Consider the following 17,248-nt stretch of genomic DNA (forward strand, 5'->3'; position numbering starts at 1 on the left):
GTAAGCTGTTCAAGGCAGGGCCTGTCGCTTCCAAGGTTTTTGTACAGCCCCTAGCACACGGGGAGCTGATCTCGTCCGGGGCCCTGGTGCTACTGCAATATAATAGCGTGGGATGGTGGCATCCGGCTGCTTGTGCCACCGGAGCTGTGTAAAGCGGCTGCATCCGGGCTGAGGGTAGCATCCTCACAGCGTCAGGCGGACTGGTTTGTGCTCCCTTCGATACACATTTGCCGATTTAAAGCCCAGCCTGGCTACGCTGCAGTGGACAGGGCTGCGCCTGTGCTGATCTGGCACCCCATGCAACCCGCGGCGATGCCGGTTGTCAGTCAGCACTGAATATAGCGCCTGCTGCTGACTGACTGAAATGGGAACAGGTGCAGGCCTAGCCCGACGCGTTGCCTGGTGAAGGTGGCGGGAGGAGGGCAAGCCGGCTGCATGGGCCCGAGTGGGGTTAAAAGCTGAGTTTGGTTTGGTTACAAATTCTGGAGCCAAATTCATCCCTGGTGTAACAGCAATGCACTCACTAGGGCAGGCCTGGCCCCCGGGGGGAGGGGGTGTCATTTTAGCCCAGTCATTCTGGTTTGTATTGCAGAAATGTAGCTGCGCATGCACACAACAGCAGGCACACAACTGCAGGCACACAGCGTCTCACACGCATGCCCACGTGTACCCCAAAGTATGCACCAAGACAGCACCCACATTTGCAAACTGTGCATACGTGCCTGGGCTTGTACAGCATGCACGTGTGTGCATCCCCCACATTCACACACAGCGCGCACACACACACACACACACACACTGCCGATCACACACATACACATCTAGCCCCACACATAGACTTACACCCGCAGAAGGATGCATTCATCTATAATGCCCACAAACATAGGCACATAACCGCACACAGACCCTGCCTCCAAACCACCGTATACCTGTATGCGTACTCAAACACACACACACGCGTGATGCACACAACAACAAAGGATACAAACTAAAGCCATGAGTCCTTGTTTGTTTCCCCTTGTGCCTAGGATCTGGCGATCAGGTTTCCACACCAAGCCACAAACTAATTTAGAGATGGATTAATCTAATTGGTGTCTTTAAAAAAAATAATTAAATGTAACGACAAGCCAAGAAAAACGCCAAGACAAAATCTGCCTGAGCCCTTGATGGAGAAAATAGCAGAAAGCCACATGCCGCGACGATCGGGCAGTACATTCCCAGCATACATCACACGACACAACGCCCCCCTCCCTGAGGCTAGAAAGGTGACTGTATGGCAGCAGATTAAAACCAGGGTGTGACAGGTTCACAATCTCCCTTATATAAATCCATGGTGCTCCCACATCTGGAATTCTGCGTACAGATGTGCTCTCCTCATCTCAAAAAAGATATACCGGCATTAGAAAAGGTTCAGAGAAGGGCAACTAAAATGATGAGGGGTTTGGAACGGGTCCCATATGGGGAGCGATTAAAGAGACTGGGACTTTTCAGCTTGGAAAAGAGGAGACTAAGGGGGGATAGGATAGAGGTCTATAAAATCATGAGTGGTGTGGAGAAAGTGAATAAGGAAAAGTTATTTACTTGTTCCCATAATATAAGAACTAGGGGCCACCAAATGAAACTAATGGGCAGCAGGTTTTAAACAAATAAAAGGACGTTTTTCTTCACACAGCGTATAGTCAATCTGTGGAACTCCTTGCCTGAGGAGGTTGTGAAGGCTAGGACTAGAACAGGGTTTAAAAGAGAGCTAGATAAATTCATGGAGGCTAGGGCCATCAATGGATACTAGCCAAGATGGGTAAGGAATAGTGTCCCTGGCCTCTGTTTGTCCGAGGGTGGAGATGGATGGCAGGAGAGAGATCGCTTGCTCATTACCTGTTCAATTCATTCCCTCTGGGGCACCTGGCATTGGCCACTGTCGGCAGACAGGATACTGGGCTAGATGGACATTTGGTCTGACTCAGTGTGGCCATTCTTATGTTCCTGCACAAGCCTTCCTGGATTAAGTGTAAGTGTTTTGTGAGTTCATTGTATTAAACATGTGAATATCTCTGCACTCTTGAGGGGTTGCATGGAATCCTAGGGAGGAGGGGGACAACAGCCCCCCCAGGCCTAAGATTAATTGGGAGGGGTTAGGCAAATGTACTCAAGCCCAAGGCAGGCTCCCATCTGCAGGGCAGTGCTGGAAGGTCTTGTGCCCACAGAAGCCCCACAAGACTTGGGTCCTTGTTCTGAGGTGAAACCCCGATGGCCTTGAGGCTCAGGAGAAGCTCCGGGTGCGATATGAAGAACTAAACAGCAGCCAGAGCCCTTGTTGGGGTTGGGAGTGTGTGTGTGTGTGATCTCCAGACATGTGCAGCTTCTTTCATTGTTTTCTAGGTTTTCTCGGCACTGCTCTTACCTTAAGAATAAAGGTACTTGCTTAGGAAGAGCTGGGTGGTCACTGAAACCGGGCAGCAACTGCCTTGGAGGAGAGACGAGGAGACTGTTTAGACCTTGGGAATCAGGTAATGAAGACAGGGACTGCATAGACTGGAAATACGCCAGTTCAGAGGGAGACAGCAAGACACATCCCCATACCCTGGAGGGGTGACAAACAAAGCGCCTGGAGCCAAGAGTGGCTGCCCTTGCTGGACACAGAGAGGGGATATGGGGCAGTTGCTGTGACCTGGGACACTGGGCTTGGTTCTCCCCGCCAAGCAGCAGCAAAGCCACACGGGCTGGTGTCCCCAGCGTAGAGCCACAGGACAAAAGAGCATCTAATTATGGCGCCATTTGAGTCTCGGGTATCGTGCTGCCTGAATGGAACCAATTGCCCCACTGCGCATAGTGTTCCCCCCTCCACCCACATGTAGATAGGTCTGGGACTATCGGTGCCACATCCGGGCCTCACTCCAGGGCATCTCAGCGCCAGCAAAAAAGAAATCGGATGAGGTTCAACGATGGCCTTGGGATGGAAGAATCCCAAACATTGTTACAGGCTGGGGACCGACTGGCTAAGCAGCAGTTCTGCAGAAAAGGACCTGGGGATTCCAGTGGATGAGAAGCTGGATATGAGTCAACAGGGTGCCCTTGTAGCCAAGAAGGCTAATGGCATATTGGGGTGCATTAGGAGGAGCATTGCCAGCAGATCTAGAGAAGTTGTTCCCCTTTATTCGGCACTGGTAAGGCCACATCTGGAGTATTGTGTCCAGTTCTGGGCCCCCACTATATAATGGATGTGGACACACTGGAGAAAGTCCAGCAGGGGGCAACCAAAATGATGAGGAGGCTGGAGCATATGATCTACGAGGAGAGGCTGAGGGATTTGGGCTTGTTTAGTCTGCAGAAGAGAGGACCGAGGGGGCATTTGATAGCAGCCTTCGACTGCCTAAAAGTGGGTTCCAAAGAGGATGGAGAGAGGCTGTTCTCAGTGTTGACAGAACAAGGAGCAATGGTCTTAAGTTGCAGTGGGGGAGGTCTAGGTTGGATATTAGGAAAAACTATTCCGCTAGGTGGGGGGGTGAAGCACTGGGATGGGTTCCCTAGGGAGGGGGTGGAATCTCCATCCTTGGAGGGTTTTAAATTCTGACTTTATCAAGCCCTGGCCAGGTTGATTGAGTTGGGATTGGTCCTGCTTTGAGCAGGGGGCTGGACTTGATGACTCCTGAGGTCTGCCAACCCTGGGATTCTATGAATCTTTAATGTCTTTATACTCAGCACCCTGTGCAATAGGGAAGAACCAGGCCCAGGAATTTAGAAATACAGCAGAAGTCAATCAGCTCTGTATAAAACAATGGATAAAGGATGGCAGATGTTCTCCCAAAGTTTGCATTCCTCCCTCCCCCAAAGAACCAATAAATGGCAAAGCACAGTGAGCCAGGTTCAGGGCTCACTCGTGCTGGTGGGAATTGGGAGACACTTTTGTGACTTCGGTAGGGATACTTCGGCGTTAAGCCTCTGTAGGGTGAAGCACAAAGCTGCTGGCTACAGCTCTTGGAAGCCAATGCCACTTCACTGCAATCAATTTACAAATGCTGTATCCACTAGTTTCGTGCACACTGCTTATCAGCTGCTTCAATACCATGCTCGGTATTCAAAAAACCCTCATGCAAAATTGATTAAACACGCTGAAAGAATGGTGACAGCCATCATTTTGAATGTTTCTTCATGACGAGATAGATCCTAAAGGGGCCAGTTTGGATCTTAATGCAGGTTAGCGCTAGGATGGTCCCCTGGCGCCAATTTGTTACCCCAACAACGCACAGGCAGCTGAAATCAGAATCTGGCCCAGTGATCACTGTTTGGCCTTTTCTTTTTAGTGCTAAGAGCCACAGAACTTCATGGATGCTAGGGAGTGCGGTTCTTTACTGCTGTTTCTTCATAGTCGTCTTCTCCACTCTCTCTCTACCTGTGAGATCTCCATAGAAAGACTACAATTCCCAGCATGCCCTGAGGCTTTGTAGTTCTTGATTCTCAAAGGGGCAGCAATTACATTGGACAATTTGACTGGTGAGAGTTCTACCTAGGGTACTTCTAAGATGTTGCACATTGGGCATTTCATCGTCTCTCTGGACTCATTGTCCCCTTCTGATGCCATTGGACAAGTAAACACAGGTTTCTAGAGGTCAGGAGGTGTAAACAGGCCCGTGGCTACTTGCTTTGAGGCATGCAGCGTTGGGGGGAAATTGCCTAAAATGTCAGCATCCCTCCGAAGCCCGCTTCAGGGTGGTGGTGAGTTTGTTTCTGGTGATGGGGGAGAGCTGGAGAGGTTGTTCATCAATTTTTGAAATGTCATGGACATTTGAAACGTTCTCCCACTTCTACAATTGGTCAACACACAGGGGAAAATGTCACAAAAATGTCATAGAAACGTGAAATGTTTTTGCCCAGAAATGTTTTTGCTAAGGCGGCTACGCAGCTGCCTGCTCGGGATGTGAATGGTTAACCAGGAAGTGTCACCCTTATTGGCTTTTGCTTACTGGTTCTGCTAGAGCAGCAGCCCACACCAACAGCTGTTGAGGATCTGGTTTATTGATTAAAAATGCGCTCACCCCAAAGCCTTGGAAAGCTGGGCCCATTTTTCATTGTAATGGGCTTTGAGCCCAATTGAGAGACCCTCTATCTTTGGGGTCTGGGTCCACATTGTGCTGACAGCCATTGAACTCAGGGCTGCTTTGGAATTGAAGCAACTTGGACCTCCTTGGTCTCCCACCTTTGGGACCGGAGTGGTCCCAAACCAGGTATGTTGATAGTCTAGGGGACTAAATGTTCCCCTGCTGGCTGCTGGTTCCACACCAGCTCCACAGACTCCGCCCCCATCCAGCGGGGTTCCCGACCACTGGCTCCACTTCCACTGGTTCCTTCCCAACTGGGGCTCCCATCTGCAGCTTCCTGGCCCCAGCCCCCTGCCATCGTCCTGACTTGGGTTCCCTGCGGCCGGTCCAGCTAGGGCTTCTCAGCCCCCACCAATCCCCCGGCCATTGGCCCCGCTGGACTCCCAGAATGCCCCGCTCCCAGGGCGCTCTGCCAGCAACATCCGTGGTCTTTGCCAGAGGTGCCACTTGTATTTAGCAGAAAGCTCAAAGGTGGTGTGAAAGGAGGAAGACTGGCCGTGTGTGACTGCACTGGGCTGAGACTTAAAAGACCCACGTTCCCATCCTGCATCTGCCAGCGGCTCCCTTGGTGAGAGGGACGGGCTGCACCATTGGATGGTTCGGGGTGGCCGCGCCAGACCCTGCACGTTGAGGGCCCCCAGGGTGACCACCTCACCCGTCCTATGGATGGGATGATCCCCCATAGTGACATTAGCTGTGGAGCCCAGGGGATTACCTGGGGCGAGGGGCCTCAGGCTGGCAGCAGATCCGGCTTCACCCCACTCCCCACAGCAGCGGGAGCCACGTGAAGCTGAGTGACACATCAGTCTGCTCTGCTCCATCGCCGTCTCCTGGCCAGGTCACTCCTCTTCGCCGTGACAGCAGGAAGCAGCACGCCCCGTCTCCAGCCTACTGTGCTCCCGAGGGATGCAGGGTTTGGGGGTGGGGGGTGGGCTGGGACTAGGTTATGCCGCTTCCCTTCTCAGTTGGGAGCGGGCAGCGGGGCCGAGCGGGTTGGGAGAGGGCAGTGGAGCGGAGTGGGCTGGGAGAAGGCGGCAGAGCGGGCTAAGAGAGAGTGGCGGAGTGGGCTGGGAGAGGACAGTGGGGCGGAGCGAGCTGGGAGAGGGTGGTGGGGCAGGGTGGGAGAGGGCGGCGGGATGGAGTGAGCTGGGAGTGGGTGGTGGGGCAGGGTGGGAGAGGGCGGCGGGATGGAGTGAGCTGGGAGAGGGCGGTGGGGCAGGCTGGGAGAGGGCGGCGGGATGGAGTGAGCTGGGAGAGGGTGGTGGGGCAGGGTGGGAGAGGGTGACAGAGCAGAGCAGGCTGGGAGAGGGTGGCGGGGTGGGGTGAGCTGGGAGAGGGCGGTGGGGCAGGCTGGGAGAGGGCGGCGGGATGGAGTGAGCTGGGAGAGGGTGGTGGGGCAGGGTGGGAGAGGGTGGCAGAGCAGAGCAGGCTGGGAGAGGGCGGTGGGGCAGGCTGGGAGAGGGTGGCGGGGTGGAGTGAGCTGGGAGAGGGCGGTGGGGCAGGGTGGGAGAGGGTGGCAGAGCAGAGCAGGCTGGGAGAGGGCAGTGGGACTTGCTTCACCAAGAGTAGGTCCCCGATTCAGAGTTCCCACATTAGCTTAGCTCAGTAGCTAGGCAACACGGTCAATAGCCATGGTAGCTAAAGCATCTGCGTTAATTGCCAAGGGGCAGCCAAAATCAAAATACAGTAATGGTGGAGGGTCTTTCCATCAGAATGGCAGACTCTATTGAAGGTACTTATACAGCCCCAGCCAGGCAAGGGAAAGAAAGAAAGAAAGAAAGAAAGAAAGAAAGAAAGAAAGAAAGAAAGAAAGAAAGAAAGAAAGAAAGAAAGAAAGAAAGAAAGAAAGAAAGAAAGAAAGAAAGAAAGAAAGAAAGAAAGAGCTAAAGCAATATAATGAGCTGTCCATTTCTTCATCTAATTCACCCCTGCCCCTGTGCCCTTCCCCAGAACCAACCTCACATGGGTCGAGCGACCAAGCAGTTCTTATCTCTGTGCCGGAGCAGGGCACAAACCATCCATCCAGGTGATCCCAGCAGGAGAGGCCTCTGACATGGCAGCAGATGGCTTCCTCGCTTCCAGAATACGAATAAGCTTCTGGAGCTGGCACGATGACAGCACGCGGAGATAAAGACACCAGATCCCCAGAGATGCAATAACAAGACAACCCCCTTTGAGAGATCCTGGAAACATAACCCTTGTGTGCTACACCCCAGGGCCCACCCAGTGTGGTGCCAGGCCCCTAAAATGTCACGGGATAGTCACTGGCGTAGGCCCCACGTTACTGAAAATGTAGCAGCTCCACGGCAGCATGGCAATACGGGATCTGTGCCAAGAACCAGAGGTGCAACTGTCATTCTCCATCAGCACTTGGACATCTGGGCACAGCACGGATTCCGCATGCCCCTATGCACCGGGGCGACAGGCAGGGAAGGGCCCTAGAAGAGAGCTGTCGACTCTGGAAACTCTTCGGAACTCGCCCACGTGTCAGGGCTGGTATTGAGGGACAGCTGTCCTACTGTGGATTTAGCAGAGATTCCCAAAGCTGCCCTAGCGGCGTTAGAGTCAGTCGTGGGGAACCTGTGACCCACAGGCCGCATGCAGCCTGTCAGGGTAATCTGCTGGAGGGCCATGAGACAATTTGTTTATGTTGACCGTCCACAGGCATGGTTTCCCGCAGCTCCCTGTGGTCGTTATTCACTGTTCCTGACCAATGGGATCTGAGTGAAGCAGCAACCAGCATGTCCCTGCAGCCTGTTCCATGTCCCACAGCTTCCATTGGCCGGGAGCGGTGAACTCCAGCCGCTAGGAGCTGTAGGAGGCTGTGCCGGCGGACAGCCAACATAAATGTTCTCCCAGCCCGCCAGTAGATTAGCCTTCTGGGCTGTGTGGAGGCTGCAGGTTGCCCACCCCAGAGTTAGACGCAGCAATCTAAATGCCCAAGGCAGCTCTGAAAAACTTAGGCCATGTCTTCACTAAACAGAAATGTCGCAATTGATCTTCTGGCATTCGATTTAGCAAGTCTAGTTAAGACTCTCTAAATCAAACTCAGAGGATGCTCCCCTACTCAGAGGTGAGGAGTAAGGGAAGCTGACGGGAGTGTTTGCTCCCATTGGCCTCCCACTGTGGACATGGCGGGGACACTCCAGACAAGGGATGTTGACTCCAGCTATGTAATTAACGTAGCTGGAGTTGTGTATCTTGATTCGACTTTCCCTTTTAGTGCAGACCTGGCCTCAGCCTTGGTGGCTAAAGTCCCCCTTTGTGGAGTCAATGAGACCACTCCCTTACTGGAAGGCAGACACGTGTCTAACTAGCTTTCTTTATAAATGCATCATTCCCTCAGAGCGTAAGTAGTGGGGTTTGGAGAGAGGTCAGGCAGACTGTGCCAGATCCCCTTCTTAGAAGGCCGAATAATGCCTTTTTATAGCCTACATCTTTGGCCAGTCAACAGGCCTGAAGATCAGAGCTGGGGAACATTTTTCATCCCTAATTTTTATTTTAGTGAAAAATGCACATTCAGTGACATCAAATACGTGCCAGGAATTTCTGTCGATTTCTCCCACCCGTTCCCGTCAAAACAAAACCACAACCAATCAATCGTCTGGAAATTCCCCAAATGGCAAGCCATTTTGATGTGTCGGTCTGAAATCTCCTTGAAAAGGTCAAACCTGAAGCAAAATGTTTTGTTTGATGAAAGGTTTCCCTGTGACAAAATCTGGGTTTGTTGTGGTTGTTTTGCCGTGTGGCTACATATGATTCCTTCCTCCCTGTGATGGGACATTCCATATGTGTTATAAAAATATGCTGATGAATATGAAAAGGACATAACTGAAATATGCTTAAATGCGCTCATGAAAGGTATCATTGGAAAACCTGTAATCTACTGAATATGATTATCCCATTTGTATGCATGTATCATTCCTGTATTTGGAGTTAGAAATATGGAGTGTAAACCTGCGTCATTAAAGCAGTCATGCTAAGTGAGGGCCATTAATGGTACTTCAGGGTGTTGATGGCCCATTGCCAAGAAAACAATGACTTGTAAATGGACTTGTTTTTCCTGTAAGCCTGGGATGAGAGGCTCTGGTTGATCCTACCATGTGGCCACTGGACAATGATGCTGGGACCCTTCTTGGATGCTTTACTTAGGAATTACAATACATATGCAAATTCAATTCAATTAATTATGGACTTAATCAAGATATGGGGTGGTGGAACCTTTATCAATGAAGGTGCTAACTACTTTCTGAATCACTTTAAAGACTAACAAGATGGTTTATTAGGTGATGAGCTTTCGTGGGCCAGACCCACTTCCTCAGATCAAATAGTAGAAGAAAATAGTTACAACCAATAGTCACAACCATATATATATGTGACTATTTTCTTCCACTATTTGATCTGAGGAAGCGGGTCTGGCCCACGAAAGCTCTTCACCTAATAAACCATCTTGTTAGTCTTTAAAGTGCTACATAGTCCTGTATTTTGTTTCAGCTACACCAGACTAACACGGCTACATTTCTATTACATTCTGAATGGTATCCTTCCTGCCTTATCCAGCCATTGACTTTGATCTTTATCTACTCAGGTTTAGCACCCTTTCTCCTGATACTTTATGCATAGAGGTAGGAGGGTGGGCGACAGAACATCTTTCTTTCCCCTGCCCCCTTCCTTTCTCCTATTTATTTCACATTTCCTTATCCTCTAATCATAACTCTGGACATCTGAAGAAGTGGGCTGTGCCCATGAAAGCTCATGATGCCATCTACATGTTTTGTTAGTCACTAAAGTGCTACCAGACCATTTGCTTGATGTTTCTTTTTAGAATCCTAGGGCTGGAAGAGACCTCAGGAGTCATCGAGGTCCCCAACTCAATCATCCCAGCCTGGTCTTGGTGACGGTAGGACGTAAAATCCTCCAGGGATGGAGATAGCACTGAAAATGAGGAAACGTTTAAACTGAACATAAAGGATTCCTGACTTTGGCAAAATCTATGTAAAAGAGGGAAGCCAAACAATAATAGAGGCTACTAGAGGTAAGTGCTACATAGTCCTGTTTTTTAATTCAACTAGATGTAAGGACCCCCTTGCTCACCACCCACGCAGTTAAGACTGAACAGGTGGAAGGATTGAGCCAGACTAGAAGGCTGGTCAGTCCATGAAAGAAGCTTACCAGAATAACAGAGGGTGAGCCATGTAACCAGTTTCTTGGTGTATTAAGTGTAGCTTGCGTGTTTTGTTTTATTTTGTTTAGTAACCTGCACTGTTCTGGTTGCTATCTCGTATGACCACCTAAATCCTACTTTTTATCCTTTTGTTTATTAATAAATTTTTGTTACTGGAGCTATGGGGTGTGTGTGTTTTGAATCTGTTCATCTCTCTCTTTACCCTGAGAAAGAGGGTGAATATGAGCTAGCCCTGTATAAACTTTATACAGTATAAGAAGGATTTTTCTGGGTTCAGGTCCCATTGGTGCTGTGCATTTGGGGGCTAAGGCAGGTCCCTTTGGTTGAACCTTCCCAGAGTTGAGCTGATCTCAGTGTTAAATTATACTGCAGTGGGCTGCCGGTGACTCTCTGTGTGTCACTGCTGGAGGAAGCCAGAGGGCCTAGCCTGGCAGCACAGAATTGAGGGGGGGTCCAGGAGTGTTCACTGCAAGCTGAACACTTGGGCGGCCTCCCAGGAGAGATTCAAATGCCACCCAGCTGATTCGCAGAGCCCCCACAGCTGGCAGCATGTGTTTCTACTGCTAGTGTACATCCACACATGTCTTGGTGCATGTAACAACATTTATTCTGCACATGGATGGAAAAAATTAGAGGGAACACTGGTACCTGGGAGGGCAGAACAGTAGGTTCAGTGGTATATCAGGACATCAGGGGACAGTTTCAAGGGGGTCTCTGTGACTGAACCTGTCACCCTCCCTCCCTGCATTTTCTGGAATTGCCAGGGGACAAAACAAAACAAAAACCTGTTATTCACCCAGCATTGGTCAAGATCCCAACTTCCGTGCAGGATGGAGCTGCCTCGAGAGCTCTTCTCAGCCCATTGCTAATCACAGAGCACCCCGGCATTGTCTGAGATGAAGCTAAGATGCCACACGTGCCCTTTCGATCCTGCCTGTGGGTTATCCCGTGGGCATTCCACAGGGGACGCACACCCTGTGTGAACCCCACCAAGCACCGCAGTGCCATTAAACACGGGTTCTCCAGAGGGATTACAGGATGAACACCTGAGCAGCAGCTCTTCAACCCACTGCGCACACAGTGGAACGGCTGCGGTTGCTGGGGAGGGAACGCAGAAGAAGTGACTTTATGGAGCCACCTTCCAACCCCACAAATCTTCAAGGTGGCCTTGGCAATAAATGCCACGTTCCCCGCACCCCCGCAACCATCACCGCTGCTGGAAAATGTCTGCCCTGCGCCGCTATATGCAGCTCCACAGTAAGTCAAATGGCAATGATTAGGCAAATAAAATTTCCATCTGTTGAGGAATTTACGAGAGTTATTACTGGTAATAAAACGGGTGCGAGGCGAGTGATGTATCTGAGGGGGTAAGTGCCTCCAATTATGAGTAAAAGTGACTTTTAAATAAGGTTACAGACTTCTTTATGAGCTCGGGCAAATCCACTTCCCTCCACCTCTGCACCAGGCCTTAGCTCGTGCCAGCGGGGAGCAGTCGTGGAAGGAAGCACTTTCGTTTCACGGCTTCCTCTCGTGGCTGTAAGCGCTCGGCACCGTGCGAAGTGCTGCTCCTTTCTGCGGTGCAGGCCAGGGGCTAGGGCCTACGACCGTCTCAGTATTACTTAGGCCTGCTTGGAGTGCAGGGACCGGACTAGGTGAACTACTGAGCTCTCTTCCTGTCCTCGGGCAAGTCGATGCTACACAATTAAGTTGACCAAAGTTAGGTCAGTCTACAGCCACCACAGTAGTCACTGCTCTTTTTCACGTCTACACTTGGGTCCCTCTGTAGGGCTGTGTCTAGACTGGCCACTTTTTCCGGAAAATCAGCTGCTTTTCCGGAAAAACTTGCCAGCTGTCTACACTGGCCGCGTGAATTTCCGCAAAAGCACTGACGATCTCATGTAAGATTGTCAGTGTTTTTGCGGAAATATTATGCTGCTCCCGTTCGGGCCAAAGTCTTTTCCCGAAAAACTTTTGCGCAAAAGGGCCAGCGTAGACAGCAGAGATTTGTTTTCCGCAAAAAAGCCCCGATCGCGAAAATGGCGGTCGGGGCTTTTTTGCGGAAAAGCGCATCTAGATTGGCCACGGACGCTTTTCTGCAAAAAGTGCTTTTGCGGAAAAGCGTCCATGCCAATCTAGATGCTCTTTTCCGAAAATGCTTTTAATGGAAAACTTTTCCGTTAAAAGCATTTCTGGAAAATCGTGCCAGTCTAGACCCTGACCAGGAGCAGTTCTACTGTCTTAACTGTGTGGGGCCCTGACAGCTGGAGCCTGTCATGTGGGGAGGACCGTTTGAGCTGCCAGCCCTGGGTGATGCCAGGGGCTTGAGCTGTGAGACCCATGCAAGGCTCACAGGCAACAGGTGATGGAAGTAACGCAGTGTCCACACAGGCACTGCCTCGTCCTGCCAAGCGAAGCATGACGCCTCTCGCGGCAGCGGAGTTATTAGGTTGGTGAAATGGGCGACTGACATTGGCGAGAGCAATGCTGTAGTGTAGACACTTAGGCCACGTCTACACTACGCAGATCGACGCTGCAACGGTCAATCTTCCGAGATTCTATACTAGACCCGCTAAGTCGAACTCAGAGGGTGTCCCCACCGATACTCCTGCTCCTCACAAGGAGTAAGGGAAATTGACAGGAGCATTTGCTCCCAGCGACTTCCCTCTGTGGGGGTATGTCTAGACTACAGAGTTTTGTCGACAAAAGTGGACTTTTGTCGACAAAACTATACCTGCGTCTACACTACCGCTGAGTTCTGTCGACATAACGTCGACAGAACTCAGCAGTTTTGTCGACGCTGGTAAACCTCATTTTACGAGGCATAACGCCTTCTGTCGACAGAGTTTCTGTCGACAGAAGGTGTTATTGCATGTAAACTGTCCTTTGCGTCTACACTACCGTGTCGACAAAGACGCTTGCTTTGTCGACAGAAGTTTTGTCGACAGTATCTGTCGACAAAACTTCTGCCGACAAAAGCCTGTAGTTTAGACGTACCCTGGATGACACAGAAACCTGATTTGAGATACGTTGACGCCATCTACGTAATTAACGTAGTGGAGTTGTGTATGTTAAGTCGACCTTTTGCTGTAGTGTAGATCAGGTCTTACAGAGATAATGTACCAAAAACTGCATTATATCATCCTAACTCTGGAGTGTAGGCCAGGCTTTATGCTGCTAGGATCCCATGACAGGGACTCCAGAGACCTGAGTTCTAAGCCACCCCCCAGCTCTGTGTAAATAGCTGATTGCTTCACATCCATTTGTGTCTACTTCCCCTCTCACCCTCTCTCTGTCTAACCCTTTGGGGTAGGAGCAGTCTTTCGCATTGCACATCCATGGTGCCTCATTAGCCATCGGATCCTCTGGATGGCTCTGTACCACAAATCGTGATCTTGATGATGATTATTAAGAGGCTTTTAGAGACGCACGTTTAAGTTGTGCCACCAGGTCGACCTGCCATAGAATCCTATGGGTTGACCTGGTGCCCCTGGCTAGACATCCAGTGGCTGGATGTTTCAGCTGCAACGACAGACAAATCCCTATAGAGAAACGGCTTGCACTGTCGTGTGGGGGCTCGTCTACACTGGCCCCTTTTCCGGAAGGGGCATGTTAATTTCAGAGATCGCAATAGGGAAATCCGCGGGGGATTTAAATATCCCCCGCGGCATTTAAATAAAAATGTCCGCCGCTTTTTTCCGGCTTTTAGAAAAGCCGGAAAAGAGCGTCTACACTGGCCCCGATCCTCCGGAAAAAGTGCCCTTTTCCGGAGGGTCTTATTCCTACTTCTGGAGGATCGGGGCCAGTGGAGACGCTCTTTTCCGGCTTTTTTAAAAGCCGGAAAAAAGCAGCGGACATTTTTATTTAAATGCCGCGGGGGATATTTAAATCCCCCGCGGATTTCCCTATTGTGATCTCTGAAATTAACATGCCCCTTCCGGAAAAGGGGCCAGTGTAGACGTAGCCTGGGAGAGCAGCATTGACATCTCGGAGGCCAGAGGAGGCGGGGGCTCTGTTTAGGTCGCGGAAGGACAGGAATAGCAGCGACACGCCTCCTCGGCGCCCAGGCGAAACAGCTGCCAGAGTTGCTATTAACATGATTAGCACTGGGCTTCAGGACGAATGCATCCTTGAGGGGCGCAGGGGCGGTTCACGCTGCTCAGTGCTAGCAGGCTGCAGGCTCAGGTGGGCAGCACTGCACCAGGCATCGCACAAACCCAGTTTTCTTTGCAGCCTCGCTGGGGTAGAAGGTCAAGACTTAGATTCCCCCGGGCCCTGCCCCTGCTGTGGCTACACCAGTGAAACCCCACCAGTCAGGGCAAAGCTGCAGCAGAAGAGCAGCCTTTTCTATCCATTTTCCACCGGCACCAGCATAAACGACTGTGTAGGGGACAGCTTGGTTTCTACACCAGGGGCGGGCAATCATTTTGGGTGGGGGGGCCACTCCAAGAATTTGGAAAGTAGTCAAGGGCCACACTGAGGGGAGGGGCCTAGGATGGAGGCTGGGTGCAGAAGGGCGCACGGGGTAAGGGACTGGGGTGCAGGAGATGGTGCCAGGTCCGAGAGGGAGTTTGGGTGAAGGAGGGGGCTGTGACCTAGGTCTGGGGATTGGGGTGTAGGGTCAGGCAGGGAGTAGAGGTGCAGGAGAGGATTCTGGCCTGGGGAGAGATATGAAAGGGGGTACAGGGCGTGGGAGGGAATTGTGACCTAGGGCAGTGGGGGTGCAGAGGGTTTGGAAGGTGACATTGGGGTGCAGAAGGGGCTGGGGTGCCAGAGGCAGGCTTACCTAAGTATCTTACCTAAGTATCTCCCGGCCAGCAGCCCTATAGCACCCCCAAGGCAGGCCGGGCTCCCTGCCTGTTGCAGCCCCAGAGCACTGAAAAATGCAGCCTGCTGCGTCCACCTGACTCTCTACTCTGGGAGAGGGGAGAGGCTTGCGTCTGTGTGTTCCTGTTGGATTCCCCCTTGTCACTGCTAATGGCTGGCAGAGATAAGGGCCTGGAGGAGAGCCATGCAGCTAAGCTCAAGCCAGCAAAGATGGAAGTAATGCTGATGCATTTTTAATAACTTGCAAAGTCAATATCCTTGTGCTAAGTTAAGGGCATTTGCAAGTCCCCTGTCAAAGCAGTTCATTATCTCAGGAGCCTGCTAGACTTCATGCTGCTCCTTCATTCCTGGTGCAGAGAAGGTAAATAAGCCTGACTGGTGCGGAGAAGGTAAATAAGGAAAAGTTATTTACTTGTTCCCATGATACAAGAACTGGAGGTCACCGAATGAAATGAATAGGCAGCAGGTTTAAAACAAATAAAAAAGAAGTTTTTCTTCTTGCAAGACAAAATTAACCTGTGGAACTCCTTGCCAGAGGATGTTGTGAAGATCAGGACTTTAACAGAGTTCAAAAAAGAGCCTAGATATATTCATGGAGGATTGGTCCATCCATGGCTATTAGCCAGGATCGGCAGGAATGGTGTCCTTAGCCTGTTTGTCTGTAAATGGGTGACAGGAGAGGGATCACATGAGGATTACCTGTTGTGTTCCCTCCCTCTGGGGCGTCTGGTATTGGCCGCTGTCAGGACACAGGATACTGGGGTAGCTGGACCGTTGGTCTCACCCAGTCTGGCTGCTCTTACGTTTTTTATTTAAAGAGTTTGGGCCCTTCACTACACGATGAGGGAGATCGTTCTCAGGGAGATCTTTCTCACTGCTATAGTAAGCTACGGTTGCAGGGGCTGGCTGTGAGGAAGACGGGATGGGGTTTCTGCTGGCCGGCAGTGTGCAGTGTAGCACCTTCCAATGAAACAGGATGGGACTTTCCTAGCCTGCACATGTATGTCGAGCTGTATTTTTAGGTGTGGACTTTTTGGCTCATTTAAGCAAGTTCTTCTTTCTTTTTTTCGGATCCATAAAAATATTTTCCTTCCTCCATCTTTCCTGGCTTTTATGTTTCGGGTACTCGCTCTGTCTTCCCGAGGCCCCGGCTCGTCCCCTCCTGCGTTCTAACATCCGTCTTCTCCCCGGCTGCTGAAAAGCCTCCCATGCACTCGGAGAAATGCGTGGGAAGGGGGAGCCAGTCCCTCCCTCTGCCTTTCTGGGGGCAGGTGGGGGAAACAGAACCGCTTCAGTTAGCCGCATGCCAAGTGCAAATCAAGGTGCAGGAAGGAGCTGTCTCCTGCTCTTTGGCCGACATTGCTCCTTTGGGGCTGGGGAGAGTCACAACGGGCAAGCCCCGCGTTGGGTCAACCACCGCAGGAACAACAACTGTCGGAGGTGGCTGTATCAGTTGGTAACTGATTTCCCGGCTAGGGTTTAATTACCCGCTGGAATGTCATCGGATCATAAGAACGGTCAGACTGGGTCAGACCACAGGTCCATCTAGCCCAGTATCCTGTCTGCCGACAGTGGCCAGTGCCGGATGACCCAGAGCAGTGGTCACCATCTACTCGACTGGGATCTACCGGTAGATCCTGGAGCCTCTGACGGAATCCTGACTGGCTTGGCCAGGAAGCTATCAAGTGCCGGCACTTCAGTTGCCCCTGCCCCCACTGCTTCTGCCCTTTGCTTGGAGCTGCCCCCCCGGGAGTCTCCCTGCTTGCTGTGCAGAGTGTGGGGGGGGGGGGAAAGGAGGGTGCTGATGTCAGGGTGTCCCTCCTCCCCCCACTTTAGTACCCTGTCTCCACACAGAGAGAAGGGGATGGAAGGAGTTTAGCAATGCAAATCTCTGCCACGCTCACACACTGTGGCTGTGTCTAGACTGGCAAGTTTTTCCGCAAAAGCAGCTGCTTTTGTGGAAAAACTTGCCAGCTGTCTACACTGGCCGCTTGAATTTCCGCAAGAACACTGACGATCTCATGTAAGAAATCAGTGCTTCTTGCGGAAATACTACGCTGCTCCCATTCAGGCAAAAGTCCTTTTGCGCAAAAGGGCCAGTGTAGACAGCTCAGATTTGTTTTGTGCAAAAAAGCCCCGATCG

The sequence above is a fragment of the Pelodiscus sinensis genome, chromosome 23, assembly GCF_049634645.1.
Source record: "Pelodiscus sinensis isolate JC-2024 chromosome 23, ASM4963464v1, whole genome shotgun sequence".
Lineage (NCBI taxonomy): Eukaryota > Metazoa > Chordata > Testudines > Trionychidae > Pelodiscus > Pelodiscus sinensis.